Here is a 26,322-nt window from a genome sequence, read left to right on the forward strand (position 1 = left end):
GAGAAAATGCTGATGGCTTACAACAGGGGTTGGCAAACTATGATCTACAAGCTGGACCCAGGCTCATTTTTGTAAATTATGTTTTACTGGGATACAGCCACACTTCTTCATTTCTGTACTGTTTATGGTTCCTTTTATGCTACAAAGGCAGACCTGAATAGATGCAACACAGACTGTATGGCCTACAGAGAAAAAAGCCTTAAGTATTTACTATCTGGGGCCTTGATGGAAAGTCAGCCAACTCCTGGCCTAGAACAAAAACAGGGATAGATTCTATCTCAGAAAATACTCCTTCAGTACAACAGGTGGGATTAACATGTAGAAGGCGGCTATGCGTGGACTAAATTCAACTGTGTAACATCAGTCTTCTGGGTGCAGCTGTAGATATATTTGTATTAGCAGCAAACTACTTATCAAACTGAATATACAAAATTCCTAGTTTCCCTCTATTTGAAAAAATACCACTTCTCATAAGGCAACATATTAAGGGCCAATGTTCTCAACCCAATTCAAATCCCTGTTCATTTCCTTCATTCTTCCACTAAAACCTATTTTCTCTCTCCCCTAGGTTCTCTCTCTTTTTTTTTAAGTAACAAGAAAACAAAAAATACTAAGATCTAAGCATCACCATATAAACTGATTAAATTCTCCAATCTGAGAACCTGGGTCTCGGCCTATTTGTGGAATATTGGCAAAAAGGTAGCAAAGTAGGCATTAGCGAATCTTAAACATAAATTTCCGGAGAAGGCAATGCAAGCCACTCCAGTACACTTGCCTAGAAAATCCCATGGGTGGAGGAGCCTGGTGGGCTACAGTCCATGGGGTCGCTACAAGTTGGACACGACTGAGCGACTTCAGTTTCACTTTTCACTTTCACACAATGGAGAAGGAAATGGCAACCCACTCCAGTGTTCTTGCCTGGAGAATCCCAGGGATGGCAGAGCCTGGTGGGCTGCTGTCTATGGGGTCGCACAGAGTCGGACATGGCTGAAGCGACTTAGCAGCAGCAGCAGCAAACGTAAATTTCAGATTATTTAAAAAACTAAATTTTAGTTCATCCATTAAAATTAAGCTCTACTGGTGGCCTCTATTAGACTAGGCTGGGAAATTATATGTATGGTGGTGGTAAGTTTTTAAAAACATTTTTTAATTTTTATTTATCTGGCCGTGTCGGGTCTTAGTTGTGTCATGCAGGATCTTTGTTCTGGCACGTGGATTCTCCAGCTGCGGCGCATGGGCTCAGTAGTTGAGGCGAGTGAGCTTAGTTTTTCTGCGGCATGTGGGTGGGATCTTAACTCCCTGAGCAGGGATCAAATTCATATCCCCTGCAGTGCAAGCTGGACTCTTAACCGCTGGACCACCAGGGAATTCCAAAAAATATATATTTTTTCTAAATGGTATGAGAACACAAACTTCAACATATCCAAATTGATCAACTCCCCACAGTTATATAAAAATTATTTCAAAAATAAGAGTCTCATAAATACATCATCTACACACATTCCCCAAAATCTAAGACACAATGTTCTCCAAAGGATTTTATTAAGCAACTTGTTTTACCAAGAATATGTTCGACATCAGTTCAGTTCAGTCCCTCAGTCGTGTCCAACTCTGCAACTCCATGAATCACAGCACGCCAGGCCTCCCTGTCCACCACCAACTCCCGGAGTCTACTCAAACTCATGCCCATCGAGTTCAACATAGGAAGGTGTAATACCACAGGTTTCAAATAATAAGCAGCTAAACAGATTTTAGATATTCTATACTAGGATTTCTTAACCTTGGCACTACTGATATTTGGGACTAGATAATTCTGTGTGAGGAGGACTTGGCTATGCATAACAGGCTGTTTGGTAGTATCTGTGGTCTCTATCCACTAGATGCCATTAACTAGTTTTGGCAATCAAACATCTCCAGATACTCCAAATGTCCCCTGGGGGACAAAACTGCCTCATTTGAGAACCACTTCACCAAATGAATTAAATTTTTTTAATTTTAATTTTTAAAAATACATTTAATGGTAGATATTGCTTTGCAAGTCAATTGTTTCACAGACATGTTAGGTGTCTAAGCTGGAAGGAACCTTGGAAATCATGTGGTCCAAACCATACATGTTACAGGTGAGAAAAATAAGGGCCACAGAGGGCCACTGGAACAGTTGTGATCTGAAGAGAGACAGGAGCCCATGATCCCCAGTTCCAGGTCAGGATACCAGGAGGACCAAAGAACCAATTCAATTCCACAGGTGCTTACTAAGCATCTCTTAATATTTTTCAAAGGGCACGCACTTTAATTTGATGGAGTTCAATTCATCATTGTGTTGTTTTTTGGGCTGTGCTTTTGGTGTTGTACCTAAATCAAGGTTACAGAGATTTTGCCCTGTTTTTGTCTCCATGTTTTATAACTTCAGGTTTTACATTGAGGTCTATGATTCATTTTGATTTAATTTTTGTATACAGTACAAGGTATAGATGAAGTTCATTTGCTTATACATAGATATATATCCAATTGAGCCAGCATCATTTTTTTTAACAGACTATCTTTTCTTCAATAAATTGCCTTTGTACTTGCATTAAAATTCAGCTGTCCATATATTTATTGGACTTTTTTCTGGACTCTTCTATTCCATTGATCTATTTCTCAATCTTTATACCAATACTACACTGTTTTGATTACTTTAGTTCTGCAATGAATTGTGATATCAGGTAGTATTAGCTCTCCAAGCCCGTTCTTCTTTCTCAAAGTTGTTTTAGATATTCTGGGTCCTGGCCATTTCTACATGAATTTCAGAATCGCCTTGTCCATTTCTACAGAAAAAGCCTGCTAAGATTCTGATTGGGCTTGCAGTGAATCAATAACTCAACTGGGCAGAGCTTTCACCTTAGCAGCAATGAGTCTCTGACCCCATGCACAAAGAATGTCTCCTGCCTTATCTAAATGCTCTCTAATTTTGCTCAGCACTGCCGTGTAGTTTTCAGTATTGCATACATGTTGCTATTGTCAATGGTATCGGTTGTATTAAATTTCAATTTCTGTTTGTTGCTAGTATAAAGAAGTGCAACTGATATTTCTACATTGATTCTGTATCCCATAACTTTACAAAACTTAGCAGTTCCAGTAGTTTCATAGGTTCCATCAGATTTTCTAACAGTTGTGTTTAAAAAAGAAAAAAGAGATACTTTTCCTTTTTCCTTTCCATTCTAGGTGCCTTTTATCTTTTTTGCTTGCTTGACTGTAGTGTCTAGAATTTATAGTACAGTGTGGAACAGAAGTGGTGAGAGTAGACAACCTTGCTTCTGGTCTCAGGGAGAAATCATTTGGTTTTCCATCATTAAAAATACATTATCCGTAGTTTTGGGGGGATATGCTCTTTATTGGGTTGAAGAAGTTCCTTTCTAATCTTGTTGTGCTCAGGTATTATCTGGAATGGACGTAAGACTATTAAATGTTTTTATTTTTGCATTTATAGAGATGATTACATGGTTTTTCTTTTTTAGTTGGTTCATAGAGTGAATTACATTTACTGCTTTTTAAATGTTAAACTAACCTTGCATTCCTGAATGATTACTCCACTTGGTCATTATATATATATTTTTAATAAAATGTCGCCTTCAATTTCCTATAATTTAAAATTTTTGCATGTGGAATATTTTTGTGCAGACTTTTTTTCTCATAAAGTCTATATCTTGTTTAAGTATAAGGGTTATGCTGGCCTCACAAAGAAAATTAGGAAGCACTCCTCCTCTGCAATTTTTTCAAGTGTTTGTACAGAACTGATATAATTTATTTCTTAAATGGTTAGTAGAATTCACCATCTGGGCTTGAATGGTGTTTTGGGGGAAATATTTAAATGACAAATTCAATTTTTCTAATAGATACACAGCCACTCACGTTGTCTACTCCTGAGTATATGTCTTTGAACAATCTTTTTCTTGTTATAAAATTTACAGACATAAAGCTGTCTATAATACTTTCCTGTTGTCCTTTCATTATCTGTGGAGTCTGTAATGATGATAACTCTGAAAGTCTGGTTAAAGCTTTATCCATTTTACTGATGTTCCCAAAGAAGCAGTTTGGGGTTGTAGTGATTTTATCTACTATTTGTCTGTTTTCTATACATTAATTTCCACATTGGTCTATACCATTTCCTCTCTTCTAATTACTTTGGTTTAATTTGCTTTTTAATTTCTTAAGGTAGAAGTAGAGGTCATTAATTTGAGATATTTTTCTAATACAGGCATTCAGTGATACAAATTCCCCCTAAGTATTGCTTTAATGGAATCCCACAAATTCTGGTATGTTCTGTTTTCATTTTCATTCGGTACAAAACTTTTAATCTCTTTGAATTGCATTATTTAGTTTCCAAGTATTAGTAAATTTTCCAAAGTTTTCTGTTTCTAATTTAATTCCATTGTGATCAGAGAACATAAGATCTCAATCCTTTTAAATTATAGAGACTTACTTTATGACCCAAAATATGGTCCATAATGGAAAATGCTTTATGTACATTTAAAGAGACCTGAGAATAATACTCCGCTGCTGTTAGATGAAATATTCTGTAAATGTTAATTAGGTCAATTTTTTAAATTCTCAAGAAAGGGTATTGAAACATCCAGCTAAAATTGCATATTTGACTGTTTCTCCTTGGAGCGCTATCCATTTTTGAAGTTCTGTTCTTAGAGGCACAAATGTTTAGATCCGTTATGTCCTCCTGATTAACTGACCTCTTTATCATTTTTTAATGACATCCTTTATTCTTGGAAATATCCTTTGCTCTGAAGAAGTCTACTTTGTCTAATATTAATACAGTCACTCCATCTTTCTTTTTGACTGTTGTGAGTAGAGTGTATCTTTTTCCATCCTTTACTGTTTGCATCTTTATATGTAAAGCATATTTTTTATAGGCAAGGATATAGTTGAGTCTTGCTTTTTAACCCAATCTGAGAATCTCTGTTTAGACCATTTATATTTAATATGATTCCCAATCTGGTCAAATTTAGGTCTATTATCTTACAATTTGTTTCTATTTGTCCAAGGTTCTTTTTCTCCTTTTTGTAATGCCTTCTTTTGAATTAAATAAGTATAACTCTGACTTCACTTTATCTCTTTTGATGGCTTATTACCTTCAACCTTTTTAAAAATAGAATTGCTTCAGGATTTACAGCATATAACTTTCGACTTACCATGGTCTAACTTCAAGGGACAGTACCACTTCACATACAGTATAAGCCTCTTACGATAGTATACTACCTAGTATCACTATCTTGCCCACCTAATACTCTATAACTAGATGCTAACTCTTTATTAAAACGGGAGAGAAGCACTAGAATAATGTAAAAGAAACTGTAGCAACAAACTCAAACCTTCTCCTTGGCTTCATTTAAAATGGTAAATAAAAACTGAAAAAGACATAGATGCTTTCAAAAAAGCCTAAAACTATAACCATACCACCTGGGTTCATTTCCTAGTTCTGCTACTTACATACTGTATAATATAAAGCAAGACAGTTAGCCTTCCTGTTGCTAAGTTTCTACCTCTTTAAAATGAAGGTAACAACCGTACCTTCTTTAACAGTTAATTGTGATGATCCAATGAATTAATACAGGTAAAATACTTAGAACAGCTCCAAGCAACTAGTAAATGGTTGAAAAATAAAGGATATCCCTGAGATATTCTGGGTTTAGTTCCAGAACACTGCAATAAACTAAATATTGCTATAAAGCAAGTCATACCAGTTTTTTGGTTTTCCAGTGCATATAAGTCATGTTTATACTACGGTCAATTAAGTGTACAATAGCATTATGTCTTAAAAAAAGGACATACCTTAATTTAAACATCTTTTATTTCTAAAAATCGCTAACCACCATCTGAGCCTTTAGCAAGTCAATCATTTTGCTGGTGGAGGGTCTTGCTTCAATGTCAGTGGCTGCTGATGATCATGTTGGTGGCTACCAAAGGTTGGGGTGGCTGTGGCAATTTCTTAAAATGAGACAAAGATGAAGCCTGACACAGTGACTGACCCTTCCTTTCATGAATGATTTTCTTGTAGCATGCAATGCTGACTGATAGCATTTTACCTACAGAACTTCTTTCAAAAATTGGAGTCAATCCTCTCAAACACTGCCACTGCTTTATCATTAAGTTTTTGTAATATTCTAAACTCTTTGTTAAAATTTCAACAATCATCACTGCTTCTTCACCAGAGGATTCTATATCAAGGAAACACTTTCTTGCTCACCCATAAAAAGCAACTCTTCATTCATCCGAGTTGAATCATGAGATTGGAGAAGGAAATGGCAACCCACTCCGTACTCTTGCCTGGAAAATCCCATGGACGGAGGAACCTGATAGGCTACAGTCCACGGGGTCATGAAGAGTCGGACATGACTGAGTGACTTCACTTTCACTTTTCACTTTCATGCACTGGAGAAGGCAATGGCAACCCACTCCAGTGTTTTTGCCTGGAGAATCCCAGGGACAGTGGGGCCTGGTGGGCTGCTGTCTCTGGGGTCGCACAGGGTTGGACACAACTGAAGTGACTTAGCAGCAGCAGCAGCAATCATAGGATTGTAGCAATTCAATCACACATTCAGGCTCCACTTACAGTTCTATTTCCACCATTGCTAGTTATTTCCTCCACTTATATCTTGAACCCTTTAAAGTCATCCAGAAGCAACTTCTTCCAAACTCCTATTTATGTCGATATTTTGACCTCTTCCAAGGAATCATGAATGTTCTTACTGGCAGCAAATATGGTGAATCCTTTCCAGAAGGTTTTCAATTTACTTTGCCTGGATTCATCAAAGTAATCACTATCTGTGGCAGCCATAGCCTTACATCTGTGACAGCTACGGGCTTCCCTGGTGGCTCAAACGGTTAAGACTATGTCTGCAATGCAGGAGACCTGGGTTTGATCCCTGGGTTAGGAAGATCCCCTGGAGAAGGAAATGGCAACCCACTCCAGTATTCTTGCCTGGAGAATCCCATGGACAGAGGAGCCTGGTGGGCTACTATCCATGGGGTCGCAAAGAGGCAGACATGACTGAATGACTAACACTTTCACTGATAGCCTTACAAAATATATTTCTTAAATAATAATGACTTGAAAGTCAAAATTACTCTTTGATCCATGGGCTGCAGAATAGATGTATTAGCAAGCATGAAAACAACACTAATCTTGAACATCTCCATCTCTTGGGAACCAAGTGCATTGTCAATGAACAGTAATATTTTGAAAGGAATCTTTTTTCTGAGCAGTAGGTCTCAACAGTAGACTTAAAATATTCAGTAAAACACGTCGTAAACACTGTTGGTGGGAATGTAAATTGGTATAGCCACTATGGAGAGCAGTATGGAGACTGCTTAAAAAATAGTTACCACATGATCCAGCAATCCACTCCTGGGCATATATCCGAAAGAGACAGAAACTAATTTGAAAAGATGCACCCCCCTCAATGGTCACAGCAGCACTGTTTATAATAGCAAAGACTTGGAAGCAACCCAATGTCTATTAACAGATGAATGGATAAAGATGATGTGAGATTTATATAGTCGTATATTACTTAGCCATAAAAAAAAGGAGGAAATAATGCCATTTGCAGCAACATGGGTGGATCTAGAGATTATTACACTAAGTGAAGTAGGTCAAAGACAAATATCACATTATTTATATGTATAGTCTAAAAAAGTGATACAAATGAAATTATTTATAAAACAGAACAGACTCACAGACATAGAAAACAAACTTATGGTTACCAAACGGGAACGGGAAGTGGAGGGATAAATTAGGAGTTTGGGATTAACAGATACATACTACTGTATATAAATTAGATAAACAACAAGGACCTGTTGTATGGCACAGGGAAGTATACTTGATATCTTGCAAGAACCTATAATGGAAAAGAATCTGAAAAAAAATAACTGCTTCACTTTGCTGTACACCTGAAACACGACACTGTAAATCAACTACGCGTCAATAAAAGTTGTCTTAGAAAAAAAAACCACAACAAACATGTAAACCAATGTGCTACCATCAAGATTTTATTACGCCATTTGTACAGCACAGGGAAAGAAGACTTAGCATAATTCTTAAGGGCCACAGGATTTGAGGAAAGGTAAATGAGCACTGGCTTCACTTTAAAGATACCAGATACATTAGTCCCTAACAAGAGAGTCAACCCGTCCTCTGAAGCCAGGCTTTGGCTTCTCCTCTCTACCTGTCAAAGTCCTAGATGGCATCTTTTTCCAACAGTAGGCTGTTTTGTCTACATTGACAACCTGTTGTTTAGTGTGGCCACCTTCATTAGCTAAAACTTTTGGCCAGGTTGCTGCAGCTTCTTCATCAGTACTTGCTGCTTCACCTTGCACTTTTATGTTACAGAGACGGCTTCTTTCCTTAAACCTCGTGAACCAACTTCTGATAGCTTCAAACTTTTCTTCTGCAGCTTCTTCACCCCTCCCAGTATTCATACAACTGAAGAGAGTTGGGGCCTTCCCCTAATAGAATATTGTAACTGGTTTGATCTTCTGTTCAGATCCATTATGAACAATAAGGCTGGTTCCGCTTTCTTATCTTGGCTTTCAACATGTCTTCCATGCTAAACTTAATCATTTCTAGCTTTTGATTTCAAGTGAAAGGCGTGCCACTCTTCCTTTCCCTTGAACACTTAAGAGGCCACTGTAGGGTTATTACTTGGCCTAATTTCAATACCCCATTTTTTTGGAATAGGGAGGCCTCAACAGATGGACAGAGATCAGTAGAGGTGGAGACATCAATGGCCAGTTGGTGGAGTAGACAGAATGCACACATTAAGCTCACTATGGTATATGGGGAAGGTTTGGGGTGTCCTAAAACAATTACAATGTAACATCAAAGTTCACTGATCACAGATCACCATAACAAATATAATAAGAAAAAAGCTTGAAATATTTTGAGAATTATTACCAAAATGCGACCCAGAGACAAGAAGTGAGCAAATGCTGCTGGAAAAAAGGCACCAACAGACTTGCTCATGGAGGGTTGCCACAAACCTTCAAACTGTAAAAAACAAAGTATCTGTGAACTACAATGAAGCAAAATACAATAAAAGAAGGTATGTGAGTAAATACAGCAAGTCCCATTACTCATAAGGTGAATAAGACTATTTTTTAGTGCCCTGTTCACTACCTAAAATAACCCTGATTACTCAACCCACACACTAGGCTGCACTTCTCTAAGTGAATCTCCAAGCAAATTATTTCCTTAGGCTCTTTTAGTTGCAAGAAATTCATTCAAATTACCCTAAAGAGCATGTTATGTATGACACTACTCACTGAACACTGGTTATGATCTTACTATTGTTATTAAAACTTTTGTGTCATCTCATTTAATCCTGACATCAGCCCCATAAGGAAAGGTATCAATATTACTTATGATGCTCACTTTTTACACATAAGGAATGAGACAGAGGAGTTAAAACAACCTTTCCAAGGTCACACAAGTAGTAAAAGACAGAGCCAGAACTCTACTGCCAAAAGTCTGACACCAACGCCTGCACGCTTTCCTGGGGAAAAAACGGGATGGGGTCTCCAGAAGGGCAGGAGCCACAGAAGTCCTGGAGTAACCGGAGAGGAGTATCTACAGAGCCAGACAGCACAATCTCCAGTCTCAGGCTCTGTGCCCATCCCTCTCTCACCACATGGCTTCCTGCTTACAATTTTGTGCTTCTCTCATCACAGATGCCTCATTCTCTTCTGGTTACCAACTGGCTTCCTCAACTCCTTTACCATTTCTGTAACTCACAGCTTCTGCTTATACTTAACTTTCCAGTCTCTTAAACTTTAGTTTTACAGGACTCCACGCTAATGTTATCTTCCCAGCTTAGGCTCTCATGGCTCAGTGGCAAATTAACTCCATGTTCCCTATACATGGCTGTAATTTTCCCCACCAGACAATGCTAGGTTGTTAGCTGGTTTACAGATTAGCAGCCCTTAGGTCAAATGCCCACTCCTGGATCAATCAGGTGGAATACAGCTTTTATGTGGTTAAAAACATAGCTATTGAGGTCTATTCCTCTGCAATGTACTGTGGAACTGCAGGCACACCAGAATTATCAAACACATGTCTGGGACACTGAGTCAGCCAAGTCACCCTTCATCTGGGGCTCAAAAGTCTTGTCAGTATTTTTAATCTATTTAGTTATAGTAATTAAGCAGTCATAAATACAACTTTTGGTTGTTATTAAGGAGATCATATAATTTACAGTGTCACACAAGTAAGACATGGGACATAGGCCCAGTGATTGTTAAGTCGAGGGTGGCCACACGACAGCAACGATATTACGACTGAGACAAGGAAAGCCCATCATCGTCTATCATTTTCAATTCTGCTCAGACAGAAGTAGTAAACGTCAATAACCCTCTCCCTTCGTAGCTACGTCCGCTGCACCGCACTGAACTGAAGCAGAAGAGGGGTCTAGATGTGCTGACACTATTACTACAGCCAATTCACAGCTGCTCACACACAGCATAGAGGCCTCAACAGTACTCTGGTTCCCCCAAGTTCGAACCTGCAGAATTATAGCTCAAAATATCCTTTTGCAGATGAGTTTGACCCTACACCCCTTGGCTTTTTCAATGGCAGGGGAAAGACTTTGAAATGAAAACTTTCTGCTACATAATTAGCTAAAACCAAGTAAGAGGGACAGAAAGGAAAAAGCAAACATATAACTTATCAATGCTACTTTCCTATCAATGTTGTTTTAAATCTTCTTGTTGGGAGGATAACCCAATACATATATAACTTACGTAGAAACCCCCTCCTTTTGGGGAAAAAAAAAAAAAAACAACACTGGTTCTAAACAGTTTGGATTTTCCCTCCAATCTTCATTTACAATTGATCAATTTACAACCTTAAAAAGAAAGGAAATAGAGTGAGAAGCCAAAAGTCAGTAACAGTATATGTTATCCCTTAAATTTTAACTTGCTTTACTTCTAAGGACTGAATAATTTGGTCTCATTTTATCAAATTATTTCCAAAACCTCCAAAAACCCTTCGGGCCAAAGCATGCCAAAACTGATTGCTGTTGCTGTAACTTCAGTACTGCTGCTCCCCAAAGCTTATGTTCTTACCACCTTAATGAAACACATTTCCTAAGGACCACTCCTGCCCTCACTGAGCACATAACTCCCCCCTCTTCTCCTGCACACTGCTCTTCAATCTGACACATAACTACGTACAATCTCATGTGATTTACTGTGGTTTCATATAGAAGATTTCATCTCTCTCTCTCCTCTTCACCAAGATGTAAACAACCAGTGCAAGATCTAGAACTTACTCCTCCAAGGATAACATTCGCAAGTACTGGGCTCACAGAAACCATTCAAAAACACTGCTGACAAAAAGAAGCAAGTCAAAAGAGGAGTTTCTTATCCAAGGGTATCTTCAAAATATTTCCCTTTTAATAGACTTACCCCTGGACCCTCAGCCCTAAGAAATGGGATCTGAACCACACAAACCTATTAAAAAATATATCCACAAATCTAAACTGTGAAAGAAAAGCAGCAGAGGTTATCCTAATGACAATGACAGAATAAAAGCTGTATCAGTGAAACCTAAAATACATACGAATCCCCTACCTACAAAACCCTAAAAGCTATGAAGATTTCAGCACATTCACAGAAGAGCAGCTTAAAAGCAACAACAGAAAACAGACAGATCTGTCATGTAAGCTACTTCCAGGAGGCCAGAAAAGTTCTAGTCAAATCCTGAGACACCTAAATCAGAATTTGAAGAGGTCTAACGAATTCTTTACTCAAGTAACCCTAGAGATCTAGAGTAACCCCAGATACAAGAGAAGCTAGGCTGTGATTAGTACACTTGATCTTCACGGTCCTGAGAGGAGGAAGAGTTAAGAACTAATTCAGCCTAGTACTTTGCTTTTATATCTCCTCATCTAATCCTTACAGCGATCCTATGAGAAGATACTTCTATGCCCACTTCACAAACAGGGAGGCTGAATATTAAGAAAAATTAAGTAACTTGCCCAGATTCACACAAACTTTAAGCACAGGATTAAAACCATGGTCTATGTGGCAAAAAATTGTTTTAATTATTTGACTGATTCCAAGAATATTCAGATGCATTATTTAAGGCAATATGAAATCACAGTTGTAATGTTCATATTCCTCTTATTACAAATGAATTAAGATATATATTTAATAGAAAATGCAACTGGGACTTTTTAGACTAAACCCAACCAAGACCCACTGCCATATTAATATTTTTCAAAAAGCACATCTGACTGTATCATTCATTACTTATTCAAAAAACTGCTAGTGGCCTCTAACTTTATGACAACTGGCTATTTGGGTAAAAGGACAAAAACTAGATCTTACATTAAAATAAACAGGATGAATTAAAGATGAAAAATGTTTAAGGCATAAAAACACTAGAAGTAAAACTAGGTGAATTTTTTTTTAATGTTGGTGTAGGAAAGTCTAGGACTGACAATAGAAAAATAGGAAATAGTAGAAAAGACTGATAAATCTGACTAAAGAAAACATACAACACACACATACAGCCAAACATATATATATATTTCATCAATTCTAGGATGAATATTTTCTCATCTTTTAACATCTCTGAAATTAGGATGCCTCTTAAACTAAGAGTGTCATGGTTTAACTGACAGTATATTTCTATCCTTAATTGTTTATTAAACAGAATATCTCACAACTGAAGCCAATATAGATTTAATAAAAGACTCTAAAAAGAGATAGTTACTCAGTCACATCCAACTCTTTGAATCTCATGGACTGTAGCCCACCAGGCTCCTCTGTCCATGGGATTCTTCAGGTAAGAATACTGGAGTGCTTGCCATTTCCTTCTCCAAGGGATCTTTCCAACCCAGGGACTGAACCGAGGTCTCCTGCATTGCAGGTAGATTCTTTACCGTCTGAGCCACCACGGAAATACTAAGTTATATGACAGAAAATAAGATAGGGAAAAGGTCTACAACAAGCAACAAAACCAATATTCTTCATACATGAAGAGCTCTAACATGTTATTAATGTTAAGCAACAGGATGCTTCAACTGCACTGGTAATGTTTCATTTCTCAAGTTAACTGTATTTTTCTTTTTTTTTCCATTATGGTTTGTCACAGGATATTAAAAATAGTCCCCTGTGCTATACAACAGGAACTTGTTTATCCATTCTATATAACAGCTTGCATCTGCTAACCCCAGACTCCCAATCCACCCCTCCCCTAACCCTCCTGCCTGGCAACCACCAGTCTGTTCTCTCTGTGAGTCTGTTTCCGCTTCACAGATAAGTTCATTTGTATCATATTTTAGATTTCACAGGTAAGTGATATCATTTGGTATTTATTTGTCTTTTTCTATCTGAGGTGTTAAGTGTATTAATCTTTATGTATTTTTTGTTTATTTGACTTACCTGCTTAAAAGACTTTTAAGAGATAAGAATACAAGCAATAAGTATATAAGATATGAAAAGGAAATTATAGCCTACATGTCCAAAAACATGAAAATATAAATTTCACCAAAAATATTTTAAAATGCAAATTAAAATAAGAATTTATTACATAACAGATCAAAATCTATGTTTGTAAAGTTAATCACCAAGTCAGTGAGAGTACAGAGAAACAATTATACGGCACAGGCAAGAATGCAAATGTACTTAACCTCCAAACAAGCAAACCATCCTCCTTTTAGGAATTCATCAAAAGGAAATGACCAGAAAAGTACAGGAAGAAGTATAAGAAAAAATGCAAACTCTACCGCTCTTTACAGTATATAAAAGTTAGAAACAACCCAAGAGTTCCATCGAGAGACTGCTTAAATAAATTATGATGCACCCACAGAAAGTGATATGATGCAACCATTAAAAATGAAGGCAGATATGGCTGATTCGTGCTGATGTTTGGCAGAAACCAACACAATTATGTAAAGCAATTATCTTTCAATTAAAAATTAATTAATAAAAAACTGAAGGCAGAGAGAAACTGTCTTTGGAAATGATATAAGTATCCTTAAAAGTATACAAAGACTTTTTACATGAGCACCAGATTTTTTAAAGCTTATTTTTTTCATTTTTTTCTGGCTTGATGTGTTTTACTTTTTTTATTGAGATACACATAAACACTAAAATGTACTTATGAATTTTTACTATGTAGATGTGCATGTAACCACCAGTCAAATAAAGATATAGAGCATTTCCAGCACTCCAGAAGTCTTGCTGTGCTAGTTCCAACCCTTAACCACTACTTTGACTTCCAACAACAGAGATGAGTTTGACCTTTTCCTGAGCTTCAAGAAAAGAGGATCACACAGAACATACTCTTTTGTGTCTGATGTCTATCAATAGTTTGTGATATTCACCCATATTTGCTAAGTATAGCAGTAGTTCCTTCTTTTTCACTGATATATAGTATTCCAGTATAGAGCATACCACAAATTATTGCTACATTTTTCTGCTGATGGGCAACTGGCTTGTTTCCAGTTGGGTGCTATTACGGAAAACAAACTGCTGCATTTTTTCAGATTTCATAAATGTTTTATTTGTATTGTTTCTTATTTAGTTTTAGATATTTATATTGATAAAATAAATCAAACAATCCAGAAAAATATAATAAGAAAAAGAAAAAAACCCTGGTATCTCACCACATAGACAACTACCATTTTCTTTTCAAGATTTATGTTTATTATGTTATAAATGCTCTTTCTTCTATATCAAGCCCTTTTCCTTCAAGTTATTTTCTCCCTTCTTTCTCTCCCTCTTTTTTACCTAAGACCACCTAGGTAACAAATGTTTACATCTGGTGTGCAACATTTTTCAATCTTACAAGATCACTTATACTCTGTAATAAACATTGGATTTTTACTATTTTATTAAAATGGGATATTTTATACTTTTCTCTGTAACTTGCTTTTCTCAATTAAATATAATGACATTGCCTCATATCACTGATTATTTTTGCCATGTCTTGCTTTTTTAAACAGCTTTGAAATATAGGTCACATACCATACAATTTATCCATTTAAAGTACACAATTCAGGAATTTCCCTTGTGGTCCAGTGGTTAGGACTCCTGAGTTTTCACTGACAAGGCCTCACGTTCAATCACTGATAAGGGAGCTAAAATACGACAAGCCACACGGAGAGGCCAAAAAGAAAACGTATACAGTTCAATGGCATGTAGAACTATCAATGCAGTCAACTGTAGCACATTTTTAAAATCTTAAAAAGAAACCCTATACTCTTTAGGCCTTCCCATCCCCTACCTGCAACCTCACGCAATCACTAATCAGCTTTCTATCTCTACAGATTCCCGTTCTGCATGTTTCATACAAATGTAATCATATAATATCAGGCCTTTTGTGACTGCTTCTTTCACCAAGCATAATATTTTCAAAATTTACTGATGATATAACATGTATCGTACCTTACTCCTTTTAAGGGCTAAATAATAATCCCATTGGATGGATATATCACATTTTGTTTATTCACTTGTTGGGTGATAGACATTTGTGTTATTTCTATTTTTTTCCTTACAATGAATAATGTTGCCATAATCATTTGGGAACAATTTTTTTATGGAGACATGCTTTCATCTTCCTTGGGTATATACCTAGGAAAGAACTGCTGGGTCATAATGGTAACTCAACATTTAATCTCCTTAAGAACTGCCATACTATCTTCCAAAGAAGCTACATAATTTTATATTCCTGTTAGTGTTTGAGGGATCCAATTTCTCAACATCCACACCTATACTTGCTACATCACCAAACTTTTTAAATTTTAGCCCTTCTAGTAATGTGAAGGGGTATCTCATCACGGCTTGATTTCACTTCCCTTATACCAATCCCCAGGTCACGGACTGATATCTGTCCACGGCCTGTTAGGACTGGGCCACGCAGGGGGCTAGTGCGTGACGCTTCATCTGCTGTTTCCCACTGCTCACATTACTGCCTGAACCACCACCCCCAACTCCTATCCATGGAAACTGTCTTCCACAAAATTAGTCTCTGGTGCCAAAAAGGTTGGGGACCACTGTCTTACAGCTAATGATGCTGAGCATTTTCACAATGTAAACATGTATTAAATCATCATTCTGTATACTTTAAATGTCTTACACAATTTTGTCAATTATACCTCAAGAAAGCTGAAAAAAATACATTTAATAACATTATATTTTCTCATCTCTGCATAATGTTCCTTTCTTTGTTAATGTCGATGATGTTAGTTAAAATATAAGTGTAATAAAGGCAAATGTTTTTGTATTTTTGTTTACAGCTGTATCCCCAGCACCAAGAACTATTCCTGGAACACAGAAAATGCTCCATGGCTTTTAAAAAATGAATAAGCAAATGATTTCTAAATCAAATATGCATTTGGGAAAAATTATAGTACTTTCTTTTGGCATTTCTCTACAAATGAGAAGTTATATAGGTCATGTTTGTATGTATAAAAACATACACACATATAAGTATACAGTACTTATATGTGAATAGTTCTGATGATTAATTTTAAAAAACCTCACCTGATTGTGGGGGGAGGGGGGAGACCTTTAGTAAGATATCATATTTAGTGAGATTTTAGAGATATTTCTATTAAAGCCAGGAACCTGAAATTTAGAATCATCTCTCTCAGGTAAGTGAGCCCTTAATGCTGACAAGCCAACACAATATATTCCTCTCCTCTATTCTCTTCACTTTTCCACTCTTTGATGGACAACTGTGTCATGTACTTTCCCCCTTGTCAAACTTCCGATACACACAACCTTTCTTCCTCACTCTCAGCTAATGATCCTGCTTATCATCCACTAACAGAAAACCTCAGATGAGAACTTCCTCAAGCCACCACCATCATGTCTGTCTGCAAATTCTGGTCTTCTCTCCGGACTCCTAGTAAAGCAACGGCTAATCCTTCCACCTGTGCTCAGACTGGGGTCAGCAAACCACGTGCCTGTGCTGTCTACGGCAGCTTCATGCTGCAAAAGCAAAGCTGAGTAGCAGTAACACATGGTACTGCCCACAAAGCCTACAATACTATTCAGCCCTTCAAAGAAAAAACTGGCTCAGCCTCCCACTAGATGATCACCTCTCCTCTCATCTAATACAGACACTGCTGGCTGAAGTGCCCAGTGAGTCCTGCGCAGAAGAAATGCGCTAAGACCCACACAAGACACAGAAGACAAGAGAGACACAGACTGATGACCAAGAAAGGATCTCAACAGACACCGGTCACGTAGAAAGGAAGAAGATGATGAAAGGGCATAAGGCTTTTCAACAGCCACCTGAAGCTAGGTAATTACAGTACCACCCCTTAAATTCTGAAGGACAATTACTTCAGTTTAGAATCCCACACTGAGGCGGGCCAAATTATCAACCAGCTGTCAGGGTAGAAGAAAGATATTTTCAGCAATGCAAACGTCTCAGAAATTTCACCGCCTCAAACACTCTTTCTTGAAAGTTACTGAGGGATGTATTTCACCAAAACAAAGGGGTAAATCAGGGAAAGAGGAGGACAGGGATCCAGAGAACATGGACCCTAACACAGGGAAAAGGTAAAGAGAACCCCCAGGGTCACAAAGGGAAATCACAAGCTGATGCCCAGCAGAGTGAAGAGCCCCAGTGCTGATTTGGGCATAAGGACAGGGAACTCTGAGATATTTCTAATTAAAAAAAAAAAAAATCAAGTGATCAATCTGATGTGTTTGCACATACTGAGACAGTTCCTGGTGGGGGCGGGGTTGGGGGGAGACAAATAGGACACTAAGCAAAAAAATAAAAAAAATAAAAAAAATTTAATATTTATTTATTTGGCTGCAACAGGTCTTAGCTGTGGCATGCAAACTCAGCTGTGGCATGTGGGATCTCGTTCCCTGACCAGCAACGCAACCTAGGCCCCCTGCACTGGAGCACAGAGTCTCAGCTACTGGACCACCAGAGAAGTCCCCCCAAAATTTTAAATCCATGAAATACAATCATAGAATACTGCATAGTTCAACAGTAAACAGATACACAAAGTCATAATAATGTAAACTATAAACAACAAGTTACATAACTATATGTTACATTAGGAGATATAACGTAATAGGAGGTGACTGTATTAAGGAGATAAAGGGAGAGGAAGCTCAGCGGGCCTAAGAACCCTAAAGCATAGACTCATTTTCCAGAGGAGGAAACCAACAGATATCTAAAATTGAAAAACAAGTAATATCTTAAAATATGGAAATAAATATCAGAAAGAAAAAAAAACCAGCTAAATGTATCAAAAATAATTGTTCTAAAAGCAGGACCTGGGAGGGAAAATTATTCAGGGGGTGGGGTTTTCATTTTAAGTCTTACGGTACAACTTTCTTTTTAACTGCACAGGTGTATTATTTAAAGTCAAAAGTTAATGTGTTGTTGTTTTCAAGAAACATAACTAGTGTTTTTTGTATCATTTAGTATCAATTAATTCAACCACTCCACAAAGTTTATCTGGGCATTGACTGTGCCAGGCACTTTTCTAGGTGCTAGGAAGACATCAGCGAGTAAAGTCTTTGACCCTGTGAAGGACTTCAAGGAAGGTCCCTCCTTATATCCAGAGGGAAGCAGATAATAAGCAAATTAACATATGCTTTAATGTCAGATAAATTACTGTTGTGAAGAGAAATAAAGATGAGGGTAGAGTGTGATGGGGCTGCTTTTTAGGCAAGGTTTTCAGAAAAGGGTTCTCCAAGAATGAACAACAAGGAAATAGAGCTCTAAAGGAAAAATCTGTTTGGAGAAAAGGTCATATAAGCAAAATAACAGAAGGGTATCAATTAAGCTCAAGGTGAGGGCTTCATTTTCAAGCCTCTCATACACCAAAGCCATGTGTCATTCAAAAGCCTGTATCAAAGTTCCCTGTGGTAGCACACATAAGCTGCCAGACACCTTCAAGCTGAGTCCTATGAACACTGCTTCCTACATCCCTAACTAGCCATTACTGACTAAAGGGACTCACTAAATATATACTCAAACTTTCTTCTTTCCATAGAATAGGCAGATGCCACATATTTCAAATTTCAGTGTTTTTATTCCTATGACATGGTTAAAAGGTTTCCTAAACCAAAAGTTCAAGATGTTAATCAAGAAGGACTCCAGATTAATTTCAAGCTACTGAAATATGTCACGTCCAATCTTTATTTTCTCACTGAAGAAAATCCGTAAACCAACGGGAGTAAGACATATTAAAAAAAAAAAAAAAAAACAACAAAAAACAATTTAGAGGGTAATTTATTCTCCAAGAAATCTCACTCAGGTTAAGCCAGAGTTTCAGGCTATCTGAATTATCTTTTTATTGAAAACTGAGTGAAGCTATTTGCTTTATTCTATATACAGTTGTTATACAATAAAAACTTCACATTCAGAAAAGAAGATTAATTTTAATACATCTTATTCTCAAAACATTTATATCATTAAAAGTAGATCCAAACTGTCTTTTTTTATACAGCAATAAAAAGCAGAACTTTTAGATTCTAAACAGGTCTAATTAAATCTCAACTAACAGTTGGGTTTAGAGTTTAAAAGTTATTTAGAAATTTCTGGAAAGGCAGGCTAGCAGCTATACCGTATGCTGAACTGCAGCAGTGGATGTGGATGCTCCCCCATCAACACTCCCCAGGTGGAGCATCACACTGTAGTAAGAGCTAAGGCTTGGGTTTAGGTTCACTGCTTGCTCGTTGGTGTACTCACATTTTCAAACCCATTTCCTCAGCTCAAAATGGAGATGATAATACCTACATAAGGTCAATGTTCTGGGCCTCCCCGGTGGCTCCATGGTAAAGAATACGCCTGCCAATGCAGGAGACAGGGACTCCATCCCTGGGTGGGGAAGATCCCCTGGAGGAGGGCACAGCAACCTACTCCAATATTCTTGCCGAGAAAATTTCATGAACAGAGGAGTCTGGCAGGTGTCACAAACTGTCAGACATGACCAAAGTGACTGAGCACACGCACAAGGTCAATGTTAATTGCTGGCACTCCTGTAAATAAGAAGTACCAACATATTTAAGAATCAACAGTATATTAAAAAGTTTTGTAATCTGCAAAGGTCCCTGGGTCGGGATGATCCCCTGGAGAAGGAAATGGCAATCCACTCCAGTGTTCCTGCCTAGAGAATTCCAGGGACGGGGGAGCCTGGTGGGCTGCCATCTATGGGGTCGCACGGAGTAGGACACGACTGAAGCGACTTAGCAGCAGCAGTATATTAAAAAGTTTTGTGATCTGCAAAGGTCCCTGGGTCGGGATGATCCCCTGGAGAAGGAAATGGGAACCCATTCCAGTATTCTTCCCTGGGAAATCTCATGGACAGAAGAGCCTGGTGGGCTATATAGTCCATAGGGTCTCAAAAGAGTCAGACATGACTTAGCGACTAAACGACAACAATAATTTGTGACAAACTATACCAGTGTTTGTCATATTTTAAAAAGAAAAATTTCCGTCAGAATTCTCTGATTTAGCGATAACAGTTATTACATTCTAAGGAAGAACAATAGGACCTTGGTCCACTCACACATACACAGCCAGAGGAAGAAAAAATTTAGGGAACGATTTAAAAAATTTAGGGAAAAAAAAGAATTAGACTCCCTTAAAAACAAGTGCCAAGAAAAATATTTTTAGCAAACATCTCATTTAACTATATAAACCAAAAGTATAAAGCTGTCTAACCACATGTAAACTGTGCATCATGTGACTTAAGGTAGAGTGTTTATTTTGGGGAACCAGACACCCAAAGTACATAAACATCAGTGTATTTTTAAAATAACTTGTCTTGATGCTTTTGTTCACTCAGTAATAATACCCACTATCCTTAGAAGGAAAAACACAACAAATATCCTTAACCAAAAAAACTCTTCAGAGGAGTTTTTACTTCTTAAAGTTGTAAACTAATGCTAAATAGTGTTATCTGACAATCTGCCTACCTACCCTTTAAGCTCCATCAGGGCACAGACCTATCCTTTTCTCTGTTGTATCACCAACAACTAGGCAACTAACTGGCACCAAGTAGAAAACGAATAAACGTGTGGAATGAATGAATGAATGTACAAACTGGGCCTCTGGACAAAAGTGCCTTAAACTGCAACAGAACAATTTCACTTACACATATACCCATCATTCACTACAAAAAACTGCTGTCTCAGCTCTAATGACAGGTACTAAACCGAAAGAGACATGTACTAGGTACATAAACACACACAAATACACTACTCACATATATGATAAAAGAACATCAAGTATCCACAAGGTCAGTTTTAAAGTAATTATATTTTCTCTCAGGACATTTTGGTCAGTTCTTGCTGATAATCAAAGAATGTATCAGAAAAGCATATTGCAATCTGGAATGATTTAGGCAAAATGAACAATATTTCCAGAGTTCCATTCTCAGTGTTTTAAAGTCAAATTTCTTAATTGAATGAAAGGTGGAATAAAATGGAAAAAAAAAAAAAAAAGGTAGATCTTACCATTTCAAAATAATGTCCTTGCATTTGGTCTGTAAGCTAATAAAACAAGTACTTTTCCAAATCTTTGAAGCTAGACGATAAACTTTATGCCTACAAAGCTTGAGTAAGAGGCTTTTATTAAAATAATACCGTTTGGATAAGATCCTTCATAATTCTAACGTCTCCAGGAAGATATGCAGCAGTAACAGTAACACACATTATTTATGATTCTACAGCACTGTATAACCATAATTATCTGGATGGAATAGGCTTTTAGAGCCAGCAAGCTATGATCTATGACTGTAATACTATGCTGCTCAGATCCAAAAGTTTCCCAAAATTCTGATGGTCATCTTCAAAGAGACAGAGCTGGCTTGATGGTGAATACAGAAAAACACCAAGATCAATTCACAAACACCGGTACGAAAACAAAGCTCTCTATAGCAACTACAGTGTCGAAATTTTAAAATCCTGGGCATGTAAAAGATAAAGCTCAATTAACTGCTGACTGTATTTCCTTCTTAACCATCTTAAAGGCCAGGTACTCTGTATTTCTTTTCAGAGCTTTCTTCAACAGAAATTTAGTGTTTCAATGGCCCCCTCCTCCACAGCTAACATCAGCGCCCTTTCTTCCTCCTCCCTCAACCCTCCTGGGTAAAACAAATTAACATTTGTACTAAGGTACCTCCTATCAGCTCGCAGCTTCTTCCCAAACACGCCCACGTACAGTGAAACTGGACTGCGTCTACACAACATACAGCTACAGGAAAAGAGCTTTGATGGGGGCATAATTTAGCTCAGCACAGGTTTAAGGTTATTTTCCAGATACAGATAACAGCTCCTCACTCCTGGCTCAGGTTTCTCTCAAATCACCTCCAAAGCATGGTGTTTATGAGCCTACCTAATCCGATACTGCAATGGAATCCCGGATATTTGCAGACAGATATCCCCGCTCTGCAAGTGTTTGATCAGACCCCTGGGGGAACCTCTTATTTTTTATTTTTTCAGTACGCCCGCTCCTAGCAGTACAGCACACCCGATCTCCGGCAGCGGCGCCGGCCCCGCGTCCCGCCGCGCGGGGCCAGCGCAAGACCGGTCCCTCCGGGTCCGAGTCGGCGGGCGACTCGGGCTGCTGGCCGCTCCGCAACAGGTCACCCTGACCGCGAGAGTGCGGGTCCGCAAGGCGGCCAGCCGGGCGGCCGGGCTTCTGAGGCGCAGCTGCGAGGGCTGGGGAGGGGGTGTGGCCCGCCTCGGCGGGTTCCGGCTCCCGGAGCCCCGGCTCCGCTCACCTGAAGAGAGGCTGAGGTGCCGCTGGGCGCCAAGGCAGCGCGGGCGGAGGCCGGGGGCTTCCGCCACCCAGGGGAGAAGCGAGGGGAGGCGAGACGGGCTGACCCCCGGCCGCAGGACAGGGAGCCGGAGCGGGGACCCCATGGCCGCCTCCTGACGCCGAAAGCGAGCTGCCGAGGGAGGCGCGGCCCTGGGTTCCAGCCCCCTCCTCCCTCAGCCCAAGCCCCGCAACCCCCTCTTCTCGACGAGGGCGAGCAGTCCCGGGGCCCGCGGCCGGGCGAACGACACACACCGCAGCGCCCCAGGCGCCGCCATTCCCCGCGATGCCGCCGCCGCTGCTGCGGCTCCGCGCCGCTCTAGGGTCGCAGCGCACCCACCTTCCCTCCCCCGCACCGCCCACCGAGACTCCGCTCCAGGCCCGCGGCGAAGGCACCGACCTGTGCAGCCCCGGCAAACGCCTCGGAGGTTGGAAGGACGGCGCGGGCCTCGCGTTCCGCCGTTTTGCCGCCGCCGCCGCCGCCGCCTAGGGTAGCGCTCAGCGACCGGAGCAGTCTGCGTCTCTCATTCAGCGCCGGCCGCCGCCGCGGCCGCTCGGGGGAGGGGAGTGAGCTGGATCCACCCCGTCCGCGCCGCGGGTGGGGGAGGAGAGCGGGCCGGGCGGGGGCGCGCTCCGAGCAGGCGGGGCGGAGCCGCGCTCGTGCACCAACCGAGCGCGCTCGCGCGGGCCCCGAGCGTCGCGGCCGGCGGGGGTCTTCCCGGCGCGCGCTCCCGCCAGCGGCTCCTTTGCCGGGCGGAGCCCAACTGTCCCCGGAGGCCCGGGGCCGCGGCGCGCGCCCACAGCCGCAGTCCCTCCGCCTCGAGCCCGCCGGAAGGAGGGGCCGCTACCAGCCAAACGAGGGGGCAGGGAAGGATTGGAGGGACGCACAGGTGGGGCCTCCGCAGCAGCTGGGCCACCGGCTCCCCGCGCCCGGCCCTCCGCGGTGAAATCCGCTGCGGTGGCCGCCTCTTTCAGCGCCCGGCACCTTACCTTTAAGGCCAGAGAACGAAGAAACCGAGAAAACCCTCGGCTCGCGGATACTATATCCAGCCCGCGCTAGAGGTGTTTTTCGAAGTCATTGAGCACAAGTGAGGAGGTTCCACGTGTGAAAAGCCACCCCACTGCCGTAGGATCATAAATTGTAGAGATCAATACTCTCTCTCATTAAGATTCAGGAGGTGTTAGAAGTAGGCCTTTGTGTGATGCCCTTGGCTTAATGAGCAGATGACAGGGACTTTGGCATCCCTTGGGTCTCAGATTGATGAGTTTCAGGTGAGCAATATTTTCACGTTGAATCCAAGAACAAGATTCTGGAATATTAAATATTTCCTGTGAATAAAAAAGGAATGGATTTCGTTAAACAGCGGAAGGGTGTTGTTTCGGAGGGTGCACTATACCGGGTGGCCTATTTAGAATTAGCACCATTTGATGCAGTCTGACTATAAATGGAAGGTGATCCACCTTTGTATATGCTATCATTAGACCATTTAGAAATGGATGGTTTGTTGGATGATCTGCCTCTCTCTCTCCAGGCAATGTATGGTAGAATGTGAAAGGAATACTGTGAACCAGCGTTGCCCATAAAACAGGAAAGCGACAAAATCCTTCCCATTTACTTTCTTTCCTCTCTAATTACCCCTAAACAGAACAGATTAATCGTATATATTGTAGGATGCTAATTATTTTCTCCAATGACTGCCCTTCACTCTAGTTAGGGAAGCTAGAATGCCCTTCAACTCTTGCCTCTTAAATAGAGTTACTTCTTTAAAGCACCTCCCCGCCCCCTTCTCCACACCCAAAGTTGTTAAAGAGCAAACAAAAAAAGGATAGGTAAAGTTCATGTTCTTTTCATTTTTATTTCATTTACTTTCAAAGAAAGTCCTAAAAAAAAAAAAATCATGATGAAATCACTAGGAGAAGCAAAGAAACCAAACTGTCAAATGAGAATAGACCAAGGGAAAGTAGAGCAGACTAATGGTGAAAAGGGGAGAATGTGTGATGTGTAAAGAAAGTTTTTCCACAGATGTTAATTGCTTCAAGTTCCAAAAAATAATAGGCAAACAGAACTAGCATTTGGAGGAAAAATCCTTCTAGTTGGGTAAATCTTTAATCTTCTTAAATTGTTAAGAGAGTAAGGAAAAGGTTATGTGCCCACAGTAATAATTCAACAATATAGATCTGCATATATAAATCCCATTATCACTGCTTTTGAAAAATAGGAAGACTGAGGAACAACAGGGAATTTTAGTTTGTGTAATTGTAATAACTTTAAATTTTGATTAGGGTTTCTCCTTGCTCAACATAGTGTGACTCATAAAAGAGAAAATTCTGATAGTAGCCTTTGCAATGGAACCAACAGCCAGAAGTTGAACTTCATACATCCAGTATCCACATGGGGAGATAACTTCAAGTACCAGGTACATGTGGGAAGCTTTCAGGAGCTGCTATATATTTTCTCACCTTGGCAGGACCTTCCCTTGGCCTGAGACGTAGCATTGCCAGTGTCTGTTGCGGAAACTGTCCCACTTCTACCAGCAGTCAGGCCACACACTGTGTATCTTTTATTCCCAATGTTCTCAGGTGAGGCAGACCGGCACTCTCTCTCCTGTTTCCTGGAGGGAATGATGAGTGATATGAACCCAGTGGGGATCCTCATTTCCTACCCGCTGGTGGTTTCAGTGTGGACATTACCCAGCTCCTGCAGAAAAGATCTGAGCTAGAATCTGCTGTAATTCCCCAAAGTTTTCCATTTTCCATGGACAGTATTGACTCTGCATGAGATAGCTGAAACGGATTTCTCCAGCCTCGGAATCACCCAACCTCGGAACTGCCTGCACCACACTATCCGACTTGTGCAATGACAAAGGCTTATTGTAAAAGCCTTTACTCTGTACTGTTCACCTGGTGGGGTTGATTGAGAAAAAGAAATGGGCTTTCAGGAAACAGGACTCAGATCTCATTTCTTCCCTTCACACCTACAAAGGTTTTGATTGCTTTCCATAGTTAGGAATAAAACTAGGAGAGTTTCATAAAAACAAATGAGCCTGTCTTCCTATATCTACCAATAATCTTTTAAAATTTACTGTAAAAGCAGTGAAGTTTTCATCTGGACTTGAGAAGAAGTCCTGTGACTCATGAAGCTAGGCCATGGAGATACTAAATTCTAACATACTGAATTTCTGAGTTTGGCATAATCACTCAAAATCTGTTTCTCATGTTGATAACCTGTAAAATAGTAATTTTATTAACCTTTAGAGTTGTGTTAAGTTCAAATTTCCAAAAGTCCAAATTTCGTTAAGATTGAGAATTTGTGTATAAAAATACAGAAAAAGTTCACTCTCAATGTCTGGTTCTTTTTTTTCCATAGCTTGGAAATTATTTTAGGAAGTCAGTATCCTTTCCTATTCATTGATATGCAAATGAAACAGTGACTTTTTACATCCAAAGAGGAAGAACAGCAAATTTTCTTTATCAGAGTATCTTTGCTAAGTCACTTCAGTCCTCTGTGCGACCCCATTGACTGCAGC

The 26,322-nt window shown here is 39.7% G+C and overlaps 1 protein-coding gene across 6 annotated transcripts in view; it reads right to left on the minus strand.

Moving 5' to 3' along the window:
• Window positions 1-23,343, minus strand: part of RALGPS2 (Ral GEF with PH domain and SH3 binding motif 2) — a 163,734-nt gene extending 140,391 nt beyond the window's left edge. For all 6 annotated transcript variants that reach the window (XM_086343620.1, XM_086343615.1, XM_086343613.1 and 3 more), the window contains exon 1: window positions 23,196-23,343. The gene's annotated coding sequence lies outside the window, so the exon portion shown is untranslated. The remainder of the gene's footprint in view (window positions 1-23,195) is intronic.
• Window positions 23,344-26,322: the final 2,979 nt, after the last annotated feature.

This window comes from Bos grunniens, chromosome 16 (genome assembly GCF_055505025.1).
Source record: "Bos grunniens cultivar Pamir isolate PY7600 chromosome 16, Bosgru_T2T1.0, whole genome shotgun sequence".
NCBI lineage: Eukaryota > Metazoa > Chordata > Mammalia > Artiodactyla > Bovidae > Bos > Bos grunniens.